At 36.5% G+C, this 23,831-nt stretch overlaps 1 long non-coding RNA gene across 3 annotated transcripts in view; it reads right to left on the bottom strand.

Annotated features, from left to right (window-relative positions):
* Window positions 1–23,603, bottom strand: part of LOC108449228 — a 320,210-nt gene extending 296,607 nt beyond the window's left edge. For 2 of the 3 annotated variants that reach the window (XR_001865358.1, XR_001865353.1), the window contains exons 1-2: window positions 23,389–23,601; window positions 16,688–16,854 (exon numbers count right to left, since the gene is read on the bottom strand). This is a non-coding gene — a long non-coding RNA (uncharacterized LOC108449228). Of the gene's footprint in view, window positions 1–16,687; window positions 16,855–23,388 lie in introns of all 3 variants that reach the window. The other variant, XR_001865356.1, reaches the window with a different exon arrangement.
* Window positions 23,604–23,831: the final 228 nt, after the last annotated feature.

Raw genomic sequence — 23,831 nt, 5'->3', positions numbered from 1 at the left:
TTTTTTTTCCTCTTTTAGGTCTGTTAATAAACTTCTTTATATTCTTTCAAGTTTGGTGCCTGCTTTGCATTTCTCCTAATTCTTATCTCACAGCAGATAAACAGTAATGAGTATTTTGGACCAAACCACTACACTAAATTGGTGTTTCCGCCCAGTTACAAACCGAACCCGCGACACTGCTTAAACACAAACAATCGACAATGGACCTCTCTAATTTAAAAAAGACAACAATATCGGTTTTCTATATTAATCAGTATAGGCCCAAAATGACAGTAGCATTCTTCATAATTTAAAGAGCTATTAAACTCATAATCACATGATGATGATACTTAATTCTAAAGACACTCAAAGTCATTACCTAAATCACTTTTGTTGCTTTGAAATAATTTTTAAAATGTAGATAAAGTTTTTTCCCATTGAAAAAGCACATTTTCCGTGTGCTTTTATGCATAGGAGAGTATGACCAGTATATGCAACAAAATTATCAACATCTAGGAATAAGAACAAGATCACGAATTCAACACCCGAATTATTCCACTCATCAAAGTGCAGAAACTTCAGCCAACATTTTAAAATGCTCCTGTAGAACCAACTAGTTTCAGTTCAGACACATTACTTCTTCATCCCTGGCCAAGAAATTTCATCTTTATAAATGTGTAAGTTTTCACAAGAAATTTCAAGTGCATCAGTTTTTGCTTGTCCTGTCTGAGACACCTCAGAAAAAACCCCCTTGATTTTTACAAGGTGCTGAGCACCTATACAGTAAAACTGAATCCCTGTGTAATACTGGGGATTCCAAACTTCAGACATTTTAAGTTAATTTTTTTTTTAAAATCAGTGGTAAATTTTTCTCAGCAAACATAAAAATAACCATTTAAGAGAAAAGAAAAATTTCAGAAAAAAGCTCCTTGATGTCTTTGAATGTAGGTATCTATTTTTACTCTCTATTTGGCTGCAGCTCCACGAAATGTATTTTTTATGGTTTTTCAGATAATTTTTCAACCATGGTCTCTCTCTTGTTCTGGTTTACTGTGGAACTACATAACCAAATGTTGGTTTAATAATGAATAAATCAGACTTGACAATCAAAATTAACATGGTGGTTCCTCCAAAAGTCTCCCTCCAAATACAATGCTTCTATCATCTGGTAACTCTCAGGATCTTTTCAGAGATCTCTCTTATTAAAGACAGACCCTTTGAGAATGTTAGGAGCTGTGGCTGTAATGTTAATATGAGCTGAATCTGTAACAGGATTGATCAACCTCATTAAGTTCTGTGAGAAGCATGCCTAATTGTTTTAATTATCCATGTTCTCATGCTCCAAATACATTAAAGCAACTATTCAGTATTTCCCCACTCATTTTCCCCCACTGTATCAGCAATCCCAATACTGTGGGATAAAAACCTCATGCCATGATCCATACTTTTATGGGGTTCTAAAGCATCTTGCCTTGTTTGGTATTGCATATTTGATACAGTATTACTTATCCTGAGTGACATAGCGCATACAAGGATGTGCATCAGCCATATGTTAGCAATGGATTGATCCAGTACCTCCAAAGAACAGACCCAAACCAAATAATAAGTCTCTGATTCACTGGGAGTGTTCAAGAACATTCCAGACTTCTCATTGATACAATACAGTACCAATCAATTCAAACTGCCATCATTTTTAAAGGTAATATTTTCACAAAAAAGGAGCACCAAAACCTTAGGAAAGTATAAATATTCTTCACAAGTACTGACCATAGAAGAAAATAAAATCAGTCTGCCTCCTGAAGTAATCAAAAAATTAATGAATTATCAGGAAATAAGATGTGTATTAAATAGTAGTTTCAAGTATTTATTGATTTTTATCCTTTCACATTGTACATACAAATAGGTAAATCACACCCTGTGATTTCTACTCTGACCAAACAACTACTCCTTTTATTTTTTGGGGGGGAAAAGAGGTGCAGAAAACATGAATTCTTTAATCTATTAATTCAAATCAATAACTGTGTTGTAACTGGGTGACCTTTTATATCAAGCAAACCAAAAATTAGATGGATTTATTTCTCATGAAGTTATGGTCACTTTTCAGCCCAAATTTACATTAGTAAAAATGGTATTCAATAATTGTTCCCTGTTAAATCCAAGGCAAATTGAATTCCATTAAAAAATCCACATTGAACTTTAATTAAACTATCATTTAGCTTGTTAATTATAATTTGTGACAACTGCTACAAATGATAGCTATTAAAAGATACAGGAAGGAAGAAGCAAATTATTCTAAAGGATGCATTTCATGATGTATGCTGAGCAACCTTCTCTGACAATCTTGCACGAAAAAATGTCTCTCTCTGATCTTTTTTTTCCACCATAGCATCATTTTTATTATTAATTCCTCTCCCCCTTAATCCTTCTGTAACCGTTTGACCCTTTTCTTGGCATTTCAGTTAGATAGTCTCATTTATTCAAGGGTGATTTCTTTTTTTCACAAGTACTGTTGTACATTCAGATCACAGATTTAAGTGTGTACTGGTGTCCAGATTGTGTCCTTGATGTGAATTTATTGGCTGTTTTTGTTACTATTCCACACTCGGGTTGTCCTCCCTCATACATGCCGTTCTCCTCCTGTTTACCTTGGGGAGATTCCCAAGGCAGATGACATAGGCAGAGCTCCCTCCTCCCCCAGCATATCACAACACAGATTGCAACACACCACTAACCTCCACTGCCAGTATTTCTTACAGGAGAGACAGGGCCAAATCCTTCTGCTCTCTTCAAGTACCACCACTGAGCTGATTTACAGCACACACAAAGGTCAGGAACTTATGATAGAGGGTTCTTGTTGTGATATGTACGTGGACTCACCATTCAAGAACACAGAGAAAGGTTGTGTGGTGAAAACAGAATTAATTGCATTATCATATTTCACTGGGAAAGCAAAATCTGGCATGTTTGGAAGAAAAAAAAAGCTGATGCATTACAGTAATATCAGCTCGTAGCATACAGGCCAAGGCTACCTCTAAAATTTCCATTACAAACTTCATCTTCCCTCTACTTTCAAGTCAGAGAAAACTTTTCAAGCAAGATTAGCACTGAACTCCTGAGCCCAATAATGTACTTTGCATAGAAGTTGTTTAACAAAATTAATTAGGAAGAAACAATAAGTTAACAAACTACCAACCTAGAAGATATGAAAGTTACTACCTCTTTTTAAGGAAAGAAAAAAGAGAAAAAAACCTATATCTTAGTTTAGGTTTAAGCAATAGGCATATATGTTTCATTAAAAACACTTTAAAGAACTACTTCGTTGAAACTACATATGTGCATCCAAGCTACCCTACTATTTAACAAGCTATTTTACTATTCACAGCATGATACACTGCAGTGATGAAATATGGACACCCTGCCAAATATATATGTTCCTTAACCATGTTTAAAGACTATTTACAGATTTGAGGTCTTTTGGTATTACTGCATAACAAACATGAGATATTTGAAATTATCTTAAAAGCAACATGTTGCAAATATTCTGATGTATTACCTCCATGCATATTGCCTAGTCTTTAGTAGCAATGCTGAACATTACCCTATCAGTTAATTGGTAGTAAAATTTGGGAAAATAATATATTGAAAAACCCAGAGTAGGAGACTGAGGCTATGCTTTTGAAATTAATTGGGAGTTTATCTTGGAGAATCAATATTAGTACCTTCCCTGTCCCTAGCTGTGTAACTGTACTGTGGCAGAGCCTGAGTGTCAGCTATTGATGAAGATCTCAGCTTGCCAGGTGCTTGACTAATAAAAGACAAAAGGCCTGCCAGTTCTGCTAAATAACTGTTAGTGTAAACTGACAACAGTGTTACACTTTAAAGATATGCTTGCTGGTCTAAAAATAAGCATATTTCCATGCATATTTAAAATACCTTTATCTTGAGTTAACTATCAACTGAGATATTATCCCATTTTCATGGATTTGAAATCTCTCAACTTCAGCAAAATCTACTTAATCTTAACTAGATTGCCTTTTCTTTCTTGCCCTGTATGAGTAAAAGTCTGTTTTGTTTACTGCTGATGAATAATCAAGTTGAGAAAACCTCTAGAGAGGGAAAAAATAAGGAAATTATGACTTGTGATGCTAAGGCCAATAATATTTTAACAATTTCATCATGTGTTACATAGATTTTAAAAAATGCTGTAAATCTAAAATCATTATCTTATTCCTTTATTTTTGCAATATACACTTAACACATGTGAGGTCCTCATTTTCTGGTAAATGTTCAGAGAAAAAGTCATCACGTCATTTGCCTGCCCACTCATGCAAAAGTTGACAATTCAGTTGTGGGGAAAGCTTTATGAGATCTGGAAAAGAGAAAGAAATGCTATTTTTCTCCTACAAGAGATTAACTTTTCCCCCTCCAAAAAAAATATAAAAGCATGACTTCAACAAGTTGGGTTTTTTCTCATGGATGAATTTTAAGTTATGTATGGCTTTCTTTAAAATATGTTCTTGATGTTTTTAAGTTGTGATACCAGCAAATTGTGATGAATTTGGGTAGTATAACAATAGATAATTAATGCTGGATGGAGCAATGCTTGGATAGGAAGGATGATTCTCCTAATGAGGAACATCTGAGAAGCATATAAGACAAACAGGATGTTGTATATTTTCCATAGTTCTGATTACACACAAAAAAGAATTCAGCTATGCCTAAAAATATTAGGTCTTTACATAAAAGTACATGAAAGGTGCTGGGTTTCCTCCCCACCCCAGGCAGAATGAACACCTTCCTGCTATTCATTAAACCTTGTTCCCCCACTGTTTGCATAAAACAGCCTCCTACTATCATACACAGAATGACTACATAAATTTAAAGAAGAGGTATCAAAACAAAGGATATAAGTAGGCAGTGTTCTTTTAAAATGACATGTAAATGATAACAGATGGAATATTTAAGTTACACTTTCAAAGGGATGCTACACAACAAATTCAGTGTACTATCTAAATATCAGTAAGTAGCTTAGAAGCCATTAAAAACATAATTGCTTCATTAATTCTAACTAAAGATACCCAATTACCCTTTTTGCTACCCTCATGTCCTAAAAAATTTTGCACTTCCAGTGCAAAATACCTTTTTTTTTTCCTTTTCAAAATATAGCTCTGGTTCAGTCTAAGCTAGGGTATTATAAATATGTGAACTTGGCAGTAAGTTGACTTTTTTGGACAAGTTAAATTATCCCCCACTGCAGCATAATTAAACTATGTCATTCAATAAAAATAAACCTAGCAGGAACTCAATGCAGTAACTGTAATTTGCCCATTCTCATGTCACCAACACGTCTCAGTCTTAACACAAACATATTTTTCCTTATGACTTCTTTAAAGGAGATCAAATCTGAATTTTTCAAAAGTGCTAGGCAGTTTCATGTTAGGCTACAGTCCAAGGGTTGATTCAGGCTCCTTTTGACGTTTGCAGACTATATATCTATATTGTCCAGTAATTTAACTCCCTCACTGGCTCTTGAGCCCCTCTTCACTGCCTGCACCACCAGTTCCCTCTAAGCTACTTTCTACTGCAAGCATAAAGAAGAAAATCTGGAACTTGGTAACATGGATCACTCGAGATTCCTAATATCTGGGACCTGGTAAGACCATGCCAGATTTCAGCCACATGCCTGGGTCAGTCTTTCAAAAGTTTCTGTGTAGTCTTGTCCCTTCATACACCTCATGAGCCCCTCTTGGCACACAGCAGAACCATAATTTCTTCAAGATGGAAGTTGTTCTTTCCAGTGCAGACACTTAGAACCAACAATAATTACAAGAGCATCTGTGGGAAGTTCCTTGATGGAAATACAGGCTGAGTACAAGGCAGTGAAACTGCAGCCCGTGTTATGGGGCAGAGCAGTGTGACAAGGTTGCCACTTTCTGCTCTGTCACATGTACCAGGGGACACCTGCTTTAGCACTACAGCAACTTGCTTTCAAAATGCTATAAACATGTAGGAACATACAGAGAGATATGGAGAGTGTTTCTTCAATGGGTGGAGATGTCTCATTCTAAGTTTGATTGCTGTAGTGTTACACGATGACTTATGAAATAAAAAATTCCCATTGGTTTTGTATGTTTCCCACGCATTTTTCATTGTACCTAATTATCAAAGTGTATACAAATTTGCATGAAACTTTTATAACTCTTTGGTGAACTCTTAATTCTGGGATGTTTTCAGGGACTGGCCTCTCTGAACAGAGATATTATTTTGAGTAGTAAATGTAGCTTCTACTTGACTATAATGCTTTTTGCACTAAGAATGCTTGCATTTGGAGGCCAAGTCTAGTCCCAGTTGAGAGCACCAACAAAACCACCAAGTGTTTCAACAGATTTTGCAACAGACCGCAAATTCAAATGATAATTTCTTTTTCAACTGAATCTATTTCAAAATAATTTGAAATAATCTCTGCTGTTCAGAGCTTTAACTAAGTTTACAGATTCACAAGTTTTATTTTTCTGGGAATTTAGATTTGTCTTCTGAAGTCTCTGGCAGATCACTTTGTACAACTTCAAGTTAGTTAACTCATGTTTAAGGCCTTTCCAGTCACAGTTCTCTCCTGTGTATTTTCCTGATAAAGCAGAGCAGAGCTTCAGCTAACAAATAATTGGCTAAAAAACCCCAAAAGCAAACAAAAAGAAAACCCTTGAAACTCCTTGAATTAAGATGGTAAGATATCTGGAAGCAATGAGGAAAATGATACAGTAGAGAAAGAGGAAGGAATATAAATACCTTCACAACAAAAATATTCAATCTTAGCAGATCTCCTGATAGGCCTTTACCCTTTGGCTATCCCTATATCTGTGGTAACACGCCAAGCAGAGCCAGGGTCCATCTGCTGGCCCTAAGGCCAGCTAGCACAGCCAGGCCACACAGACACTGTAAAACCTTTTAAGCTCTGAAGGTGGATTGCACAAGTGGAGCTGCCTTGCCCAAGCAGGACTCAGCCCTTGCACCTGGCAAATGTTACCAACTCACTGGGTTACCAACAGGTAGGTCACACAGGTGGTTGGCATAACTAAGCATAACCAGAAAAGCAGGAATTTCCAAGCAGAGAGACATGAATGCTTCCTTTTGTGAGCATGGCACCAAGACATCCCAGGACACAGAGGAATATACAGAATTAAATTGGTGGATAGCTCAGTCCCTGAATATTAATAAACCACAGCCTATCACTGTCATAGAAACTGGATAGATGACACTAAAAAACAAGAAAGCCTTTTGATTTTGAAAATGAGCCATTTGAAGGTCTGGGAGACCCACAGCTCTGATTGTACAATATTAAGGCAATCGCTGCACTGACCAGAGGGCAAAAGTTGAGATAGTTTTGTTGATTTAAAGACAGAATGCCAGAAGAACACATAATATACTGTTGTATCTCTGGCTTAAACTTGAACTCAGCATAAATTATTTCAGGAATGTTTTGCATAGCCTCTTTTTATATCTCCAGTGAAAAATCTATTTTGATTACATGGCCCTGGAATAAGTCTGTTATTTTTCACATTTTATCATTTTTGGAACCAGTATACTACAACACAGTTTTCTTATCTTTCAACCCATGCCCCCCTGCCCCTTAAGTCAAAAATAAAACACACTGCACCACTTGTAAAAGCAGAGAAACAGCCTAGAGTGGAAATCTCCATTCACTGAGGGAAGGTTTTGCATCTACAAAGGAAAACAGAAGTTTAGACTATGTTTAAGCTACCATAAGCTTTGTATTCTATAGCTTAGCCTCCTTCTTTAATGCAGCAAATGTTCAAAAGGCAAAGCTGAGAATTTTTGTAAAAGGTCACAGATTTACTAAAAAGATCATATACACAGCTGAGATAGTACAGCAAGAACTTGAGATGACATTTACATACACCCTAATTCCAGTTCACCAGTATAACAAAAAATACAAAAAAAGATTCACACATATGAAAGAAGGAAAAGCGCATTTCATGTAGTAATTAGAATGTTGTATACATGAAGAACAGGAACAAGTCAAGTCAAAAAAAGGCTCAAACTTGGTAGCAGCCAGGAATATTTATTTAATGTGCTCTTTGCTTCTTCATATTACTCTTTTGTTCACAGAAACAATCCCTAAAGCCCTTAAAACACAAGTGTTTTACTACATGCTATTAAGTAGTCAAACTTAAGGATAATAGAGGAGATGTTTTTTTTATGACCTTCTCCATTTCTAAGGCAAGAGACCCACAAATGCAACGCTCTTACTAGGAGAAGGACTAAAGATATTTGAATTTCTAAACACCTTGATAACAGGCCAGCTTTAGAACAAGGTTAAGATGAGAGGAAAATAAGTGGACACAAGGAAAGCAATGAAGGGTATCATTGGTGGAGTTCCTTGATCTTTTAAGTTTTCTTCCAAGGTACCCATCCCAAACATCAGGAAAGTGCCCACAAAATACACTACTGATGCAAAATTAGGAGACATTGAGAGCATACAGGAGTAGAGGCTACACAGAGAAACAACAGGAATAAACAGATTGATCCCAGATTGACTGCTACTCTGCGAGTAGCCATCATGCTCTGTTTATGGAGATACCTGCAATGCTAGCGAACCTCCACCCACAAGGAGTCCCACTGTCAGCAGTGACAAGGAAACATGGAAATAATATGATTTATTCCATGTGCTCCCAGACCAACTCAAAGCACTCTGCCCTTGCTGCTCAACCCAGTAGGGTACTTTGACTGTATACCAGTAATGAACAGCTTGTAATTCAGCCTTGAACGCTGCTCTTCTCCACATCTGTTTTTCCTTATCTCTGTGTTGATATATTTCTGTCTTATTTACCCTCACCCTAAACTGTCATACATTTTCTTTAAAGGGCAGGCCCTAAACAGCACATCATTCTTCTGACATGTAAGCAGCAAATCACCTCCTCTGCAATGCAATTAATTAAAAGCCTTAAAAAGACAAACAAAACTCAGCATCCCTAGCCATATTTATCTGTGGTTTTGCTGATCAAACATCAACATGCATAAACAACATAAGGACCAGCTAAAGAAAATCAGATGCCCTACAGGACTTGGCACATCTTCCCAAAATATTTGAGTTGAACTATAACATAAATAGTTTTAAGTCTCTGTTTCAATTTCAAATTAGTTAAGAAAAATAGCTCAGTATAGAGTAGTTCTTTGTAGAATCAAGTCATCTTCATACCATGCCCTGATTTGCAGTCAGTTTGTAAAACTGGATTATTTAGTAAAACTTAAAGAATCCTTTTTTACCCTTCCCAGTATATAATGTCATTACAAAACCTTAAGGAGATTCAGGTTTTTTCAATGCTTTAGATTTCCATAGGCTGCAACAGAGATTACCTTTGGTAAAACGAGATTCAACTTTGGAACAGTCATTTCACATCTGAGTCATTTCTTAAGCCATTCCCCCTAAGGGACTACTAAGGTGGGTACAGGTTAGAAAATCAGACCAATTATTAATCTAATCTCTGAGAATACTCTTTACCATGCAATTCAATCATGAGACATGATTTAAGACTTTGGAGCAATATATATCGGTGATGGCAATTTTGGGAAAGGCAGAAGGAAGGTGTTTGACCTTGCTAACTTTGGAACGGATATGTGACATTTTTAGCTGATAGACATGCACCAGCTGAAAGAGGATAGTCTCACATAGGCAAACGTGTCTTTTTCCATTATAAGATTTTCCACAGTTTAGGTAACTGTATCTTTGTCTTGTTTTTGCAATTCAGATCATATTTGCAGAAGTTTGTATTTCCTAGATCTCAGCCCATATATTCTCTATCTTTGATGATTTTAGGATTAATAATCAACAAAAGATTACAACAAAGATTATTTCATTGGCCACCTGCACCACTGTCCATCATTCACACACCATTTGCTCTTCTTGAACAAAGACCCTAATCTAGCAAATTTAAAGCTACTTAAAATCTTCAGAGAAAAATTCATGTAATTGTTCACACCCAAGGAGGAGGTTTGAGGTTTTGAACAGACTAAACACTATGGAAAATAGTAGATACTGTTGGTTACTAGGCAATGCAAAAATTTCCAAAATATCAGCAATACAACGATTCTTATAATAGAGAGCAGTGTGTTTATTTAGCTAATGGAAAGAGAACATCGTTCAAAACTTCCTCCTCCCTTTCCTTGCATATGTACATACTAGTCAAGTAACACTTTTTTTTCCCCCATCTTTTAAAATCTCTGTTGATGATGGATGAGCTACCACAGAATACATTGAACCTGATACCTTTTTCCAGACAAGGCAGACAGCAGTTAAATACAGGGTTTGAGTGAATAAAGCTGGATTCACACAAGAGTAGTGAAGTACATACTTAAAACTTGGTCTTTGCCTTAGGGCTTTTATCATCTTGTAGCAACTGGTTCAAATTTGAAGACTATTTTGGAAGCCATCTTATTATTCACGAACTTTGGTGGGAGAGACTTTTCTATTTGCCTCTGATTGTAAAATACTGTGCATATTCTATGCAATCTGACTAAAAATGCCCCCTTTTACCATAACTGGCTAGTCAGAAGTGGCACAGGTGAATAGTACTCATTTGTAGTTTCAATGGTTTGTTTCAATTTGAGGTCTGCATTGACATCAAACCTTTTCTGTACTTCATGATAATTACAGCTGTCCTCTACTTGAGGTTTTTTCCCTGTGTACACAAAATACACATATCATTTGGAAATATATGATTCCTTAAGCATGACCATAAATGTCACTTAGCAAACATTGCAAATGTCCTCCTGAAGTCTGATCTCTCTTCACTACCAGCATGGTGCACGAATTTTCAGAAAACTACTGCCTTCAAAATAACCAATTGTTAATTTCAGTTCTGTATGTGAAATAGCGTTTTTGAAGCATCATTAATACACATGGGAACAAAAAAATCTGTCATAGATGCTACTCCTGAGTTAATGAAGACAATAGCTCTGAATGCTTACATAATAGAAATGTATATGTAATGTATACTTTATAAAAATGCACCTGTAAATATGTTAGACTATGGGCATAATATTGACAGGCTGACAGAGCTGAGGCTGTTCAGCTTGGAGAAGAGAAGGCTCCAGTACAGAAAGCAAGTTTATAAAAAAAATGGAGAGTGACTTTTTACAGGGGCAGATAGTGATAGCACAAAGGAGGATGGCTTTGAATTTAAAAAGAGATTTGGATTGGATGTTAGGAAGGAATTCTTTACTCAGAGTGTGGTGAGGCACCGGACCAGGTTGTCAACACCACAGAAGATGTGAATGCCCCATCGCTGGCAGTCTTCAAGTTCAGGCTAGGTGGGACTTTCAGTAATGTGGTCAAGTGGAAGGTGTTGCTGCCCGTGGCAGGGGGGTTTGGAACTAGATGATCCTTAAGGTCCCTTCTGACCCAAATCACTCTATAACTCTATAATGCCGATTTTCTTCCCTCACAGCTCATTCAAACAACCAGTATCCAAAATTATGCCTCCCAGCTCAGGTTTGTCAAATTAGACCTTTAAAAGGTTTAGTATTGCAATCTTAAGAAGAACTAAACAGCGAGAATATGAGAGCAGCAAATTATTTTTTCAGCTGTCACCAACAGATATCAGAAGTTTAAGGAGTTCTTCAGAATGGTGGGGAGAGGTTCATAAAACTTCACCTAAGATAGTTCCTTGGCAGACAGCATTATTTAATAGACTACTGCTTTAAGTGGTTATAATCTGCAGTAAAAGCATAAGGCTGTGCCAGCTTTTAATTTCCAGTAAACACAAAGAGAAGCAAAACACATTCATTTTAAGGTAAAAGAGTGCAAGAAAAGAAAAGGTGTTGTGTATCATCTGCTTAATGTCTGAAAGAATTTTTTAATTATTTTGTAATTAAAAATAAAAAAACCAGGTTTGTATGATAACAGATGTTGACTTTCACCATCAAAATAGATCTTAACTGTTACAATGTTACTGTTAATCACTATGCAGTTCAAATGGAGCCAGAAAGCACAAAAGCACCTCCCGCTTTTCAAAACCACATATTTCATTAGAGCCATTATAAGAAATAGTAACAAAGGAAGTCTAATATTTTGACAAACTCGTAGTGAAAAAGATGGTTGACCTTGAATTATACCCTATTACGGGAAAGCTAAGAAAGCATTATAAAATATAGTTGATATTCTTTTTGACTTCAGGATTTTCAAATAGTCTGCCCTTGACTATAGACCATTGAAATAACTGAGTATTCAGGAGCAGACATCTTCACCTGAGTGCAGAACCACACGGAACAATTAAAGCAAAGGGAAAGTTCTTCATCCTTTCTTTCCACTCCAGGCTCTACCCCTCCCACATCGAGCACCAATTCAGCTCTGAACAGAAACATCTGCTGGTCCTGCTGCAAAGGGTAGAGCCCAACTGTTTCACATCCAGCCCATTCCCTGCTCTGCAGCCTCTGCAGGGTGACTTGTCCAGCTCTGACCCTCAGCTTCAAAGCCTGTCCTTACCCTGTGGGGCACAGACATCCCTGAAAGGCAAGAGTGCTCTCTAAATATTTTGAGAAGACTAATAGATATTTTTCTAAGTTCTTTTTGCTTTGTCAGAAAGGCAAGGTGGACTTTTAACCTTTTCTAGCCACAGTTTGGGAAAAAAATTTGAAATCAAGGCCATTCTATTTTCTGTTTGTATCTTTGCATGGTTTTTCGTTTTGTTTTTGTTTTGTTGGGGTTTTTTTTGGTTTTGTTTTTTTGTTTGTTTGTTTGTTTTTATTTTTGGGGTTTTTTTGCAAAGATAAGCATTAAGTCCCCTGGAGCTCTTCTCTGAAAGCAAAAAATGCCATACAGAAGCCTGTATGTATTTATCTTATATAGAAAGGACTGATAAGGTTTTATACAAGACAGTCCTTTGACAAGATTCTTGAAGTGTCAGTTCTTCACTGAAAACTTCTTTCTTTCAAAAGAAAACAAAAGCTGAAATAAACCAATGAATAAGACTTATTCCCTATTAGTATACAAGTCGGCATAATGTTTATACACTTGGTTGCTCATATACCTGATGAAAGAAAATAAAAGACACAAAGGAAGACAAGTAAAAATAACCCCAAAGTATTCAAGGATTTTTGTAAGGACTACACCCTTGCTGACATTTAAGGAATTTCTGATGATACAGAGTTTTCTGACGTGAAAGCAGTTTCTGACTAGGACTTTTCACCAAACCACTGTGGGCTGCAGTTACCACATAATTGTTTCCTACTCATTGCATGTTATTCCATGGCAATTGGCATGATTGCCAGAGAAAGCATTTACATGTGCTAAGCGTACATCGAATAAAATCTCACAGTGGGAACCCTTTGCTTCAGTTCTCTAGCACTTCACATACATATAGAATACACACACACACAAGCACAAACTGCAAAATATGAAACTTGAATTTCTTATCATGGCATTAAAGGATCATTATCTGTACAGTTCCTGTCCAAAGTAACTACATGAGTTTGAGCTCTGGGAAGAAGCACCACAACATTTGTCATCTCAAGCTTACTTTCTATTACACGCTATGAAAGCAAGCAATCTCGCACCCTTAAAAATCTTTCCTCACCCTTGCATGTGACCAGGCCAATAAGTTTTCAAAAGGTGGTAGCAGCAAAGATAAAGAAAATAAATATACCAGGTATGTTAAAATAAAGCTTCATTACAAATTTGGTTTGAAAAATGGCTGCAAAGCCTGGAATCAATTTGATACTGTGCTATATGAAAATTGCTGTTCCTCGCTACCCCATTCCTGGTCTCCAGGAGGTTTGGGTGGGTGGACAAGGGGCGAGTGTTAATTGAAAGTGGTACAACTCTGCCTGTGAGGAGTCAAATGGAAGAAGCTGTTTGCCTCTCTGACTTTAATGTGAGCAAAACCTAACCCAGACACGATTGTTCTGAGGGCCTAAATGCTCACTACACAGCACCATGTGGAGTGCCAAAATCCTGAAAGTTGACCCTGTATTCCTGTGAGGTCAGAGCTCAAGAACTAGACTGAAATGTTAAGCAAGACAGACACTTTTATGGCTATTGTCTATGAGAATTACTATGTCAAGGCAAAATCAGCTTCTGTGTATATAGAATATGTCCAAGAATAGGCAAGTCTAGCTTTATAAGTGAGGAAAGGAAATTAGGTTGTTTTTCAGTACCTGCAATACTTATTAATGAGCACGTATTAATATGCAATTATCCTCTTGGGAAAGCAGGAGCAATTTACGTTACGTAATTAGGAGTCAGTTATTTATGATGTACTTGCAGATCCTTCCAAGCACAGATTATCAACAAGGGAGCTCTACCCCTGACTTCAGTTGTAGTGTGACACATTAAGACATGCAGAAGGCCCTAGCTATGCTACACATCACTTAATTCCTGCCTCTAAGGTAGAATACAGTAATTAAGTGCTAATTCTTACTGGAATTTCCAGTGGAAATTCAGGCAGTCACTCCTTGGCAGAGCCACAGACATTTTTTGGTTCTGCAGTTCCACAAGAGTTCAGTATGAATTAAAAGGAATGCACATGATATGAATGGATATTCCTCCTGATGGGATATGAATGGACACTCCTGATCATATAATATTTATTTGAATGTTCATGAATCAACATCAGATATGAAAAGTTTTTTATTCTACAACAAATACTCTAATTACACACCACATCTGACTTGTAATGTTCAGGCTGCAGTTAAACTGTCCCAGAATGTTCAGGAAATTCAGTTCTGCAGTTGGATTCCAGTCCAAGAGCAAAACAGAGAAAACTTGTGAGGACACAGAACCCTGTGTTGACAATCAGATTTTCAGAATCACTGTTATGCTTCAGTGGCTCCGACTGAATCAGTAATTAAGCAACTTTTGAAAAACAACTTCCCTTAGATTTGAGCACATGATATTCAGTAAACAAACTGCAAACTCCCCAAGTCTGCCATTCATACCTGGTTTTACCCATTTTATTTTTGCAATAGCAACTGTTCCAGCTTGAATAGCGTTTGCACAGACTTGAATTTCCAATCTCACTCTTGCAAATTGTGTCAAGAGATTGAGGTTACTCATCTGCATAATCCATTTTTAAGTGGTAGCACTGGACCTATGATAACAAGCTCATTCCCTAGTCTACACTCCTTGTCCTTGTTTCTGGGCAGGTCACAGCAGAGATAGATTGGCAAGAAATAAATTTAAAAAAAGAAGATCCTTGGCTAGACAGCTGTGCTTGTATTCATTTTCCTTCTGTCATAACCTTGTTTTGGTAGCATGGAATTTGCTTCCTACTATATAGGAACATGCGAAATTTCTGCATACCTTTTGCTGCAGCTGAGTGAAGAATGGTTTGTTAATTCACGTTATCAGTGCATAGGATTGTTCATCCTCTTTTCAGGCCTTTTCTTTCACCTATTTTTTTGAGTATGTGTGTAAATTTGGCCTGTCAGGATTTGCTGACAAAATACATGCAAGCAGAGCATAATAATTCCAGTTGCAGTGATTATAAACACATGCAATTTTTCATTGTTTTTTTAGTCTCAGATGTTGAAACTCAAAAAAATCCAGTTTTCTTTCCCTGAGGTGTAATGAAAAGCTAACTCTCCAAGTAAAGCAAAAATTTCTTATTAAAAAACCCCAAACTTGATCAAAACAGAGTTTTTCTATTAAAAAAATACTTTCTTATGAAAACTTTCAATACATCCCAATGTTTCTTGGATGCTAAGTATAGAAAGGATGTTGTGGTATTTTACAAGAAAAATGAATAAGAGACTTGTTATCAAAACCGCACCATTTTTAATCCAGATGTTTTTAATTCAGGCATAACAAGCAAGAAGAGAGAAAATTGGAAAAGAGAAGAACAGAAAGCTTTAAATTAGTAAGAGCAAATGGATCTTCTAGAAAACAAGTTGAAAATAATTGAAATTAGATGGGATAATTAGTTTGGTGAAAACATAAACCAGGGATATATATGAATAAGCTAGAGACTTGTTTCCACATGAATATTTGTGCATTCATGAAAACAGGGAACATCAACTACATTAAAGAATGATACCACTTAGGGGATCTTATATTTCATTCAGACTAAGGCATTTTATTCTGCTTTAGATATTTAAAGACTTTTCTAAGCGATAGAGAGTCTACAGAACATAACATCAAAAAGTCAGAGGCTGTTCTAGCAAATATGTAGCTGGACATTTTCTATGAAAACAGCTTTAGAGGAAGGGTCTACTGAAAGATATTACTGAAGCACAGTATCAGGAGTAAATAATAATCCTCTGAAGAAATCCAGGTCTTCTCAGTTTTTACACAAGTAGATAAACAATTGATGGAATTTATTTTTATTTTTTAATCGCCACCTTGGTTTCTACTTATGTTGCAAAATAAATGACTTACTAAATCTCTCTCAATGCCAATATAACTTTTTTAGGTCAGTCTGTATGTTGGATTTAGCTTTCCCCACATCCTGACCAGGGCAAACTAGAGCCATACAGTCAATTTTGTCTAAAAGGCAGAGAACTAGTGACAAGAAATTAAAGCTGTTCCTAGAAAAGGAGAACATATAGTTTGTGTCACTCATGAAGATATTGTCATGCTGCTCTGGCACACAGAAAGCAGACTATCCTCTGTTAAAACAAGATACGAAGACGGGATAGACAGAATAAATTCTCATGCATAATTATGGCTGTATCCAGTACAACATAGGAAACTCACCGTACTGGTTTAGATTTGGCCTTCCAAGTGTCCTTGGCTGCTTAGTACCCTTTCCAGAGCCAAACCAGGGCATTCTTGGCTTCAGTTAAATTTGTGTTAGCCCAGCACACCCGTCTTCAGTTGCCTCGACACTGAGTTGTCTTTGTAAACCAAGGAAAACAGGATATCTGCAAATAAAAAAAAAAAATCACAGCATCTTATTGTGAGCTTGAAGTACATATGTCATTTCTTTATGGACACAATCCAGTACGTTTACCTATTTTCCAAATTTAAGTAAAATTTAAGTAATACAAACCAAGTAAGTCTCTTGGTCAGAAGAAGAGGTTACCAGCCATATATGAAAATTGATTTTAATTTTCATCAGCTTGGCTTACAGGGAATTTATTTGGAACCATTTTGAGAAGTTTTCAGGAGGTAAACACCTTAAAATGTTTTGCAATCAAATATGTGCATTGTAGTCCTACAACATACATGGTAACACTGAGGGAATTTCCTGCAGTTATTACTGTGAAATTATTGTATCCCTCTAAAACAATTATATATAAATAACACAAATCTTACATACAGATGTCCCAGAAGCAAATGCTGTCATGCTTCCCATCACCAACAGGAAATGGATCCATGATAATATGAACACAGAAAGTGGAATTATTAATTCTGGTTAATAGGAATGTCTTGAAGTTGAGAGCCTTTCCTGTCTTACACAGCCATCATTTTACTGGATGAACTGTTCTCTGGAGTTGCCTATCCCGTAAACCAATTCAAGGGAGAGCCAAGCCAATTTGAACCATACTCATTAACTTTCTAGAAAGTTAAATGAAGTCCATCAGTTCTTTGCAAAGCCTCATTCATTCCAAAACAGAGAATTACCAGAGCTGCAAAGAATTGCAGAACCAACAAAATGCTGCTTAGCTCTCCACCACCTCTGTTACAGGGCACCTGCACATTATTTGTGTTAAGTATGAGGGAGAGAACATGACCCACTGGGAACAGAATCCTGACAATATGAGGCATCCATTGTTTTACATGGAGCAAGGAGAAGAGAACATAAGTTGATTTTGCAGGACTGAAACTTTAGATCTATTACAAGTACTTTTTATCATATTTAAAGTCAAACTACAGTTACATCCAGTCCCCCATATTTGGAAGTGCTAACTTAAATACCCATCAGCTTCAATGGAAACACAATTCCACCTCACCACACCAACATCTAGCACAGTCAGTCTGCAAAGTCAGCTCAGACCAATTTCAGAGAACATAGATCTTTTCCAAATTTAGGATTAAAGCCTTAATTCTACTGCATAAAGGAAAGTTTGTAGAATCAATGGCAACAACATAAAGGATTGAAAAAGCATCAGACAGTTACATCCTGTTCCTTATACACACTATACTTGAATAAATTCCTCACTGTTAACTTTTCCAACACTCAGTTTTCTTTGAAGATGAGACAAATGGCACAATTTTAAGATGAGTACAGCCCAAGATACACTTTGTAGCTCTGCTACCCAGTTAAACTGAATACAAACCAACTCTGCAGTCACAGATCGTGCTATTGCTTTGAGAGTATCTATACCATTCTCCCTATTTCTAGAGAACAAGTAGAAGGAAGACACCTCCATGATCACCTTACATTATCCATATGAAGAATTATTAGGCTTGTCACCCCCAGTGTAGTGCATAGGCAAGATGAGTAACGAACAATTAAAGCTAATTTGAGAGGGGATGACAAAACCTCCTCATGCATAAAAATCTGCTTAGCTACAGAAAAAGCCTTTTCATGCTGTCCCAAGTGCTGCCTATATCTAGATATGGAATACATCACTTTCTCATTTCCTTTTGTATTTAGAAGCGTTTACTGATAGAACACCTTATGATATATTTCAAGTTTATTTGCAGATTCTGTAAAATCTTGTAATTAATTTAAAAAAATCACACTGCAAGACTTCATTGCAAGGTTTTTTCCCCCCAGTCTATTGAGTTTTTCTTATGCATTAAATGTGTCAACAAGACTGGATCTCCAGAACAGATTGCATAAATATTAACACAGACAGGTTCCTAAGCCTAGCTTCATGTGTGCATGCATCCTAGGAGAAATAGTTGGGCTTGAACTATTTATGGGAGTTAGAGAAAAAGGAGCAGAAGACTTATCCTGAGGCATAGATGACTTCAGAATTTGCTGTTTGAAAACTTTTTTGGGGTGCTCTGACCAATCATAGGATCATGTTAAATGTTAACGGGTTTCACTTAAACTTCAGTGCAGTAGTCTGAGCTATTGAAATGGATTTTTTAAAATCATATCCTAATAAGAAAAATTCAGCTTAGATATCTTCCTTACTATCACATGATGGTAACACCAGAGTGACAGTACTTTGCAATTACACCAAAAAAAATTGCTCCTTCCCAGAGCAGGTCTTCTAGAGCTAACAAAAGTACAGAGGAGGGCTACCTGCACAACCAACTGCTTGGAACAACTTACCTACAAGAATTGATCGCATAAACTTGCGCTCTCTTTTCCAGCCTGAGAACACATTTATGAAGTTGTATAACTTTACCAGCACATTCAGTGTTAACAGAGATTGAACAATGATGATGCTTCCCATTAGTGGCCAGGCTAAAGCTTTCCAGGACATAGGAACAGTCTGTTTACTACAGAGCATCTTAGACATAAGAGGATAAACCAATTATATGGTGACGGCTCTGACCCTGCAGCTTAAACAAAAGTTGGTTTTACATACAGAATTAGTGTGACTTCCCAAAATGCTAACAGAGCATTTTTAGCCACACAAATTGTTTAGCTTCTATTAATCCTACCTACCAGATCCAGAAAAGTTTTCATTTGTAGTCTAAGCTCTCCAGGACATAAGAACAGTCTGTTTACTGCAGAGCTTCTTAGACACAAGGGGATAAACCAATTATGTTATGATGGATCCGACCCGGCAGTTCAAAGAAGGGTCAGACAGTAGTGTTTAACCTGTATGTATTGGATTTAGGCCCAGCAGTCAACCTTTGTTTAGGTAGCCATTAAGCATACACAGATGCAATTCTATCAAGAGTGGTGTGTTTTAGAACCCATCTCATTGAATCAATCGCTGATTTTTTTTTCTCCAGAGAAATCCAGTCAAAAAAAAGACACAAAATGTGTCTGCAGGATTCTTCACAGCTCCAAAGAGGTGAACCACTTGCCAACTTGTCTGCTTTCATGTCACTGCTACGTTACACAAGCTGGTAAAGATTGCAGCTTCTGGAGGAAAGTGCCAGGGTAGTCTTTGTGATTCTGCACATTTCTAGAAAGAGAGCCTTTAAAGCTGACACTGTTAACTTCATAATTGTCCAGATTTTTAGGGCCAAAATTCAGATAAAAATGCAAATCAAAGTTTCCTTATTGGAATATCAATGAATTAGTCTACAATACTGATTATGAGGCATTTGTATTGTGGTAGGCCAACTTTTTGCTGTTGTGCTGTATATCACTTGGATGGAGCAAAGAGGGTACTTCTGTCTAAGAAGCTTTCTGCGTAAATAAAGATGTAAATAAAGAAGATACAGAGGTTGGTTCATTAATATGCAAATGACAGAGTTGGAATCAAGGTAATCTACTTCCAGAAAATCATGTGAATATAGTAGTACTTGAACCACAAAATAAAACTCATGTTTTGGTCCCAAACAATGTGTTTATATATAATATATTGCTATGCATATTGAGTTGTGACGAAAATGACCCACTAATTCCATCATCATGATTTAAACCACTCCCCACTAATTCCATCAAATACAACTGTGCCAGGATCCAAACCCACAAAGTCTGGGACAAGAAAGCTCTTTGCTTTTTCTTTTATCATCTAAAAGGTTCTTTCATGCCTGCTTTCTCATGCCACAGGGTGATGCCTTCCAGCATACAAAGGCACAAAATATACTACAGGAACTATAAATCTCTCCCTCATATATGTAGAAAACTAATTTCCTATATTACTTTTTCCAATCAACTCTCTGCTTTTCATTAAGCACAGCATGTAATTCAAAAATACATTTGGGATACAAGTTTGAGAACTTTCTAAGAAAGACCCTCAGGTGGCTGAAGAGTAAGCCAGCATTCAAGCAGAGAGATTTCCAAGAGCTACTTGACATAAAACAATTAAATTGGTTCAATCATTTGAGCTCAAGCTCAGTTACAATTGTTAAACTCCAGATTCATAATGTACGTTGTGCTGCACTGGATTTTAAAACCAGCAAAGCATATTTGAATAAAGTTAATCCCTAGTCTATTTGCTTCCCAATGGCCACAGACACTTTTACACTAGAACCTATTTCTTTAGAAGTCGTTTACTCCTCTATTTCTCAAAGTGCTTGTCAAAATATTTCTAGCTCATCACTGATTTTTGCACGACAGCAGCACCCAAGAACCCTGTCACCAAGCAGGGCAGCTTTGAACAATACTGGCTTGGACAGTGCTCATGTGCAGAGAAAACAAATCTCCTAACATAGCATCTGCTACATAAAAGAAACATGGTTTTAATTTAAGCAGTTTAGGTTTTAAAAATCCATCACACTTAGTTGTTTGCAAATAGTGTTGGCTGATGAATGGCATCTGTCCAATGGATAAATGCTAATATGACATTATTTCTGCATGTGTTTGACAAACTGTTAGACAGTGATGCTAAAAATGGGGTGTTATTTATTTTGAAAACTGGACAGAGAACAGTTCTTTTAAGTTGTCTTTAAAGTTTATACAGCTTGATCTACATTTGCATTCAAACTTAGGGCAAGGGGGGGGCTTGGAGGAAGAAATCTTCCAAACATTTTTGGCAAAATGGCTTGGTCAAAGTGCTTTTTTTCTTTAAAAAAGAGAGAGAAACAAATCAAGTTTTTGCTTTATATAGAATATATCAACCCAAATCTGTGATTCAAAAATATTTCCTTTCCTTTCTTCCAAGATTTTGAAGCACCTAATTTCTTCTCACACATTTCTAGGCTGGCCAACCAATTAATTACTATGTTTTGTATTTAAGACACTAAATAAAAAAAATTAAATAGCCTGGACCCAATTAATACAGAATTTAGGTAACATGCCACTGTTTACAACAGTATCTTCTAGGCTGTATCTTCTCTAAATTACAGATCCTATATCTTTAAACCCTCTTTTGTCTACTACAGAATGTTTCTAATATAATTCCCCTCTTTAAGAAAACTATCTGTAGTCTAGCAACATTTGCTGGTGCCGAATTTTTTTACCTACCTATAAATATTAGTTAAATTCATTAAAAGTTTTATATTTGTATGAATACAAAGCAATAAATTGATTTTTATATCCTGCTGGTACACGGCTCCCATGTGCCGCATGATTTTGATTAAGGTGTCTGGGTTTTAAGAAAGGAATCCCTGAGCAGAAAATAACCAAAAATTCATGGTTAGCTAAACCCTTTAAATTTAGTTGAATAAAGTAAAAATAATTAAACATATCAACTGTCAGCAAAATATTAGAGGCTCCCAGCAGATACATTTTGAACATTCTGTAAAACCCCAGAATGGTTTTAAAACACTGTAGTCTTTATTAGCAGACACTGTTCTCCAGTTCACGACTAAAAATTACACAAAAAAAAGAAAGGTGAGAGGTAAGTTTTGCTACCATGTGATGTTTTCAGATTGTGAAAAATAAGGGATAGGCAAGGGGTTATAATAAAACTAACCATGCCCCCTTAAATTGTGCACGCTGATGATTTGCAGCTGATATGCCACACACAGTTACAGTTCTGAAGATCTGAAACTTCTTTATTTCAAATACAATTTTTCCTCCTGTTCTTTTTGTTTACATTCTAAAGTTGACAGAGGTGCCAAACCACAGCTTATTCAATAACTTACAGAAATCATTTTTCTTTACAAAAATGGGCAAAAAATTATTTTTCTTCTTTACAATCAAATTTAGAGACTTTGACCTATTGTGCACAGATATACTTACATACCTTGACATACAAGACATATTTTCCATAAAATTATTCAAATTGAATGGTTTCCAGATAAAAGCATTTCTTTATGGCTTTCTAACTACTCTAAAAAATAACAAATAAAAAATTATGGCTGCAGATGGTACATACACTGCCTTCCACCGAACGTTGAAGTCTCTTATTACAATTGGACTGGGAAACTGCAAGTTTTCTTTTAACATAAACTCCTTCCCTTGGCAGTTTTTTCTGTCTCTGTATTCATGTTATTTTAAAACACTTTCATTTGATCATTCAATATTTTCCACCACTGACTAGGTGATGAATAGGCTTGCCACCTGGCTCAGCTTCCCATCCCCTCTCACAGTTTGAATATTTCTTTACACACGAAAGCCAAAGGAAATGGAAAAACTGCCAGAGGTATTTTTTTAATGCCTTCAACAAACAAAAATAAAAAAAAGATTCTGTACAGACATGAAAGTCAAGACCCTCTCTGGATCCATCTGTCACCTCCTCCCTTGCAAAAAGTAATTCCTACATTTAAGCCAAAATTAATCTCAGCAGAATTTTAAGGAAAAATATTGATTCAGTCTCAAACCATTCAGTTGCTTCTTCAAGAATCTATTTCTATCTCACTGAATCCTTTTCACATATTTTAGTGCTTTCTCAGCTTCCTATATACAGCCTTTCCTTTCCCACTTTTCTATTTCACGTTTTTCTTTTAATATCACTGTTGAAATAACAAATCTCTTCTGCTCTTCCTACCTTTCAGGATGCTGCAGTGCCTGTCTCCTGTAGCTCCATCTCTGCTTCATCTCACCTTCTTTTCCTTTAACTTCCAACTCTGCTTTTGCATTTTCTCTCTATGTCATTCTACCACATACATACTCAAGATAACCCGACAACAAGTGATTCCCGTGGATCCCTTTTACAATTCATCTTCCTCTTTGGGACCTAGAATAATTGATTACTATATAAATAATCCTAGGATACATCCTAGGGTGGGTAACACCCACCACCCAATAATCTATAAATGTACTACCAATCACCAAAGAATCTACATGTGATGATGGTCTCCACCATCTACTCAAGATTGACAGAATTCCCACAGCTCCTCAGAGAGGAGTCTGCACTTCCTGAGGATGCTTCTCCAGTGTAACTACAGCATCTTCCTCATTCCTAAGTCAGGAGTCACATTTGCTATTAGT

The sequence above is a fragment of the Corvus brachyrhynchos genome, unplaced genomic scaffold (genome assembly GCF_000691975.1).
Source record: "Corvus brachyrhynchos isolate BGI_N302 unplaced genomic scaffold, ASM69197v1 scaffold258, whole genome shotgun sequence".
Lineage (NCBI taxonomy): Eukaryota > Metazoa > Chordata > Aves > Passeriformes > Corvidae > Corvus > Corvus brachyrhynchos.
The sequence above is the reverse complement of the archived record's forward strand: the minus strand, read 5'-3'. Positions and strand labels throughout refer to the sequence as shown.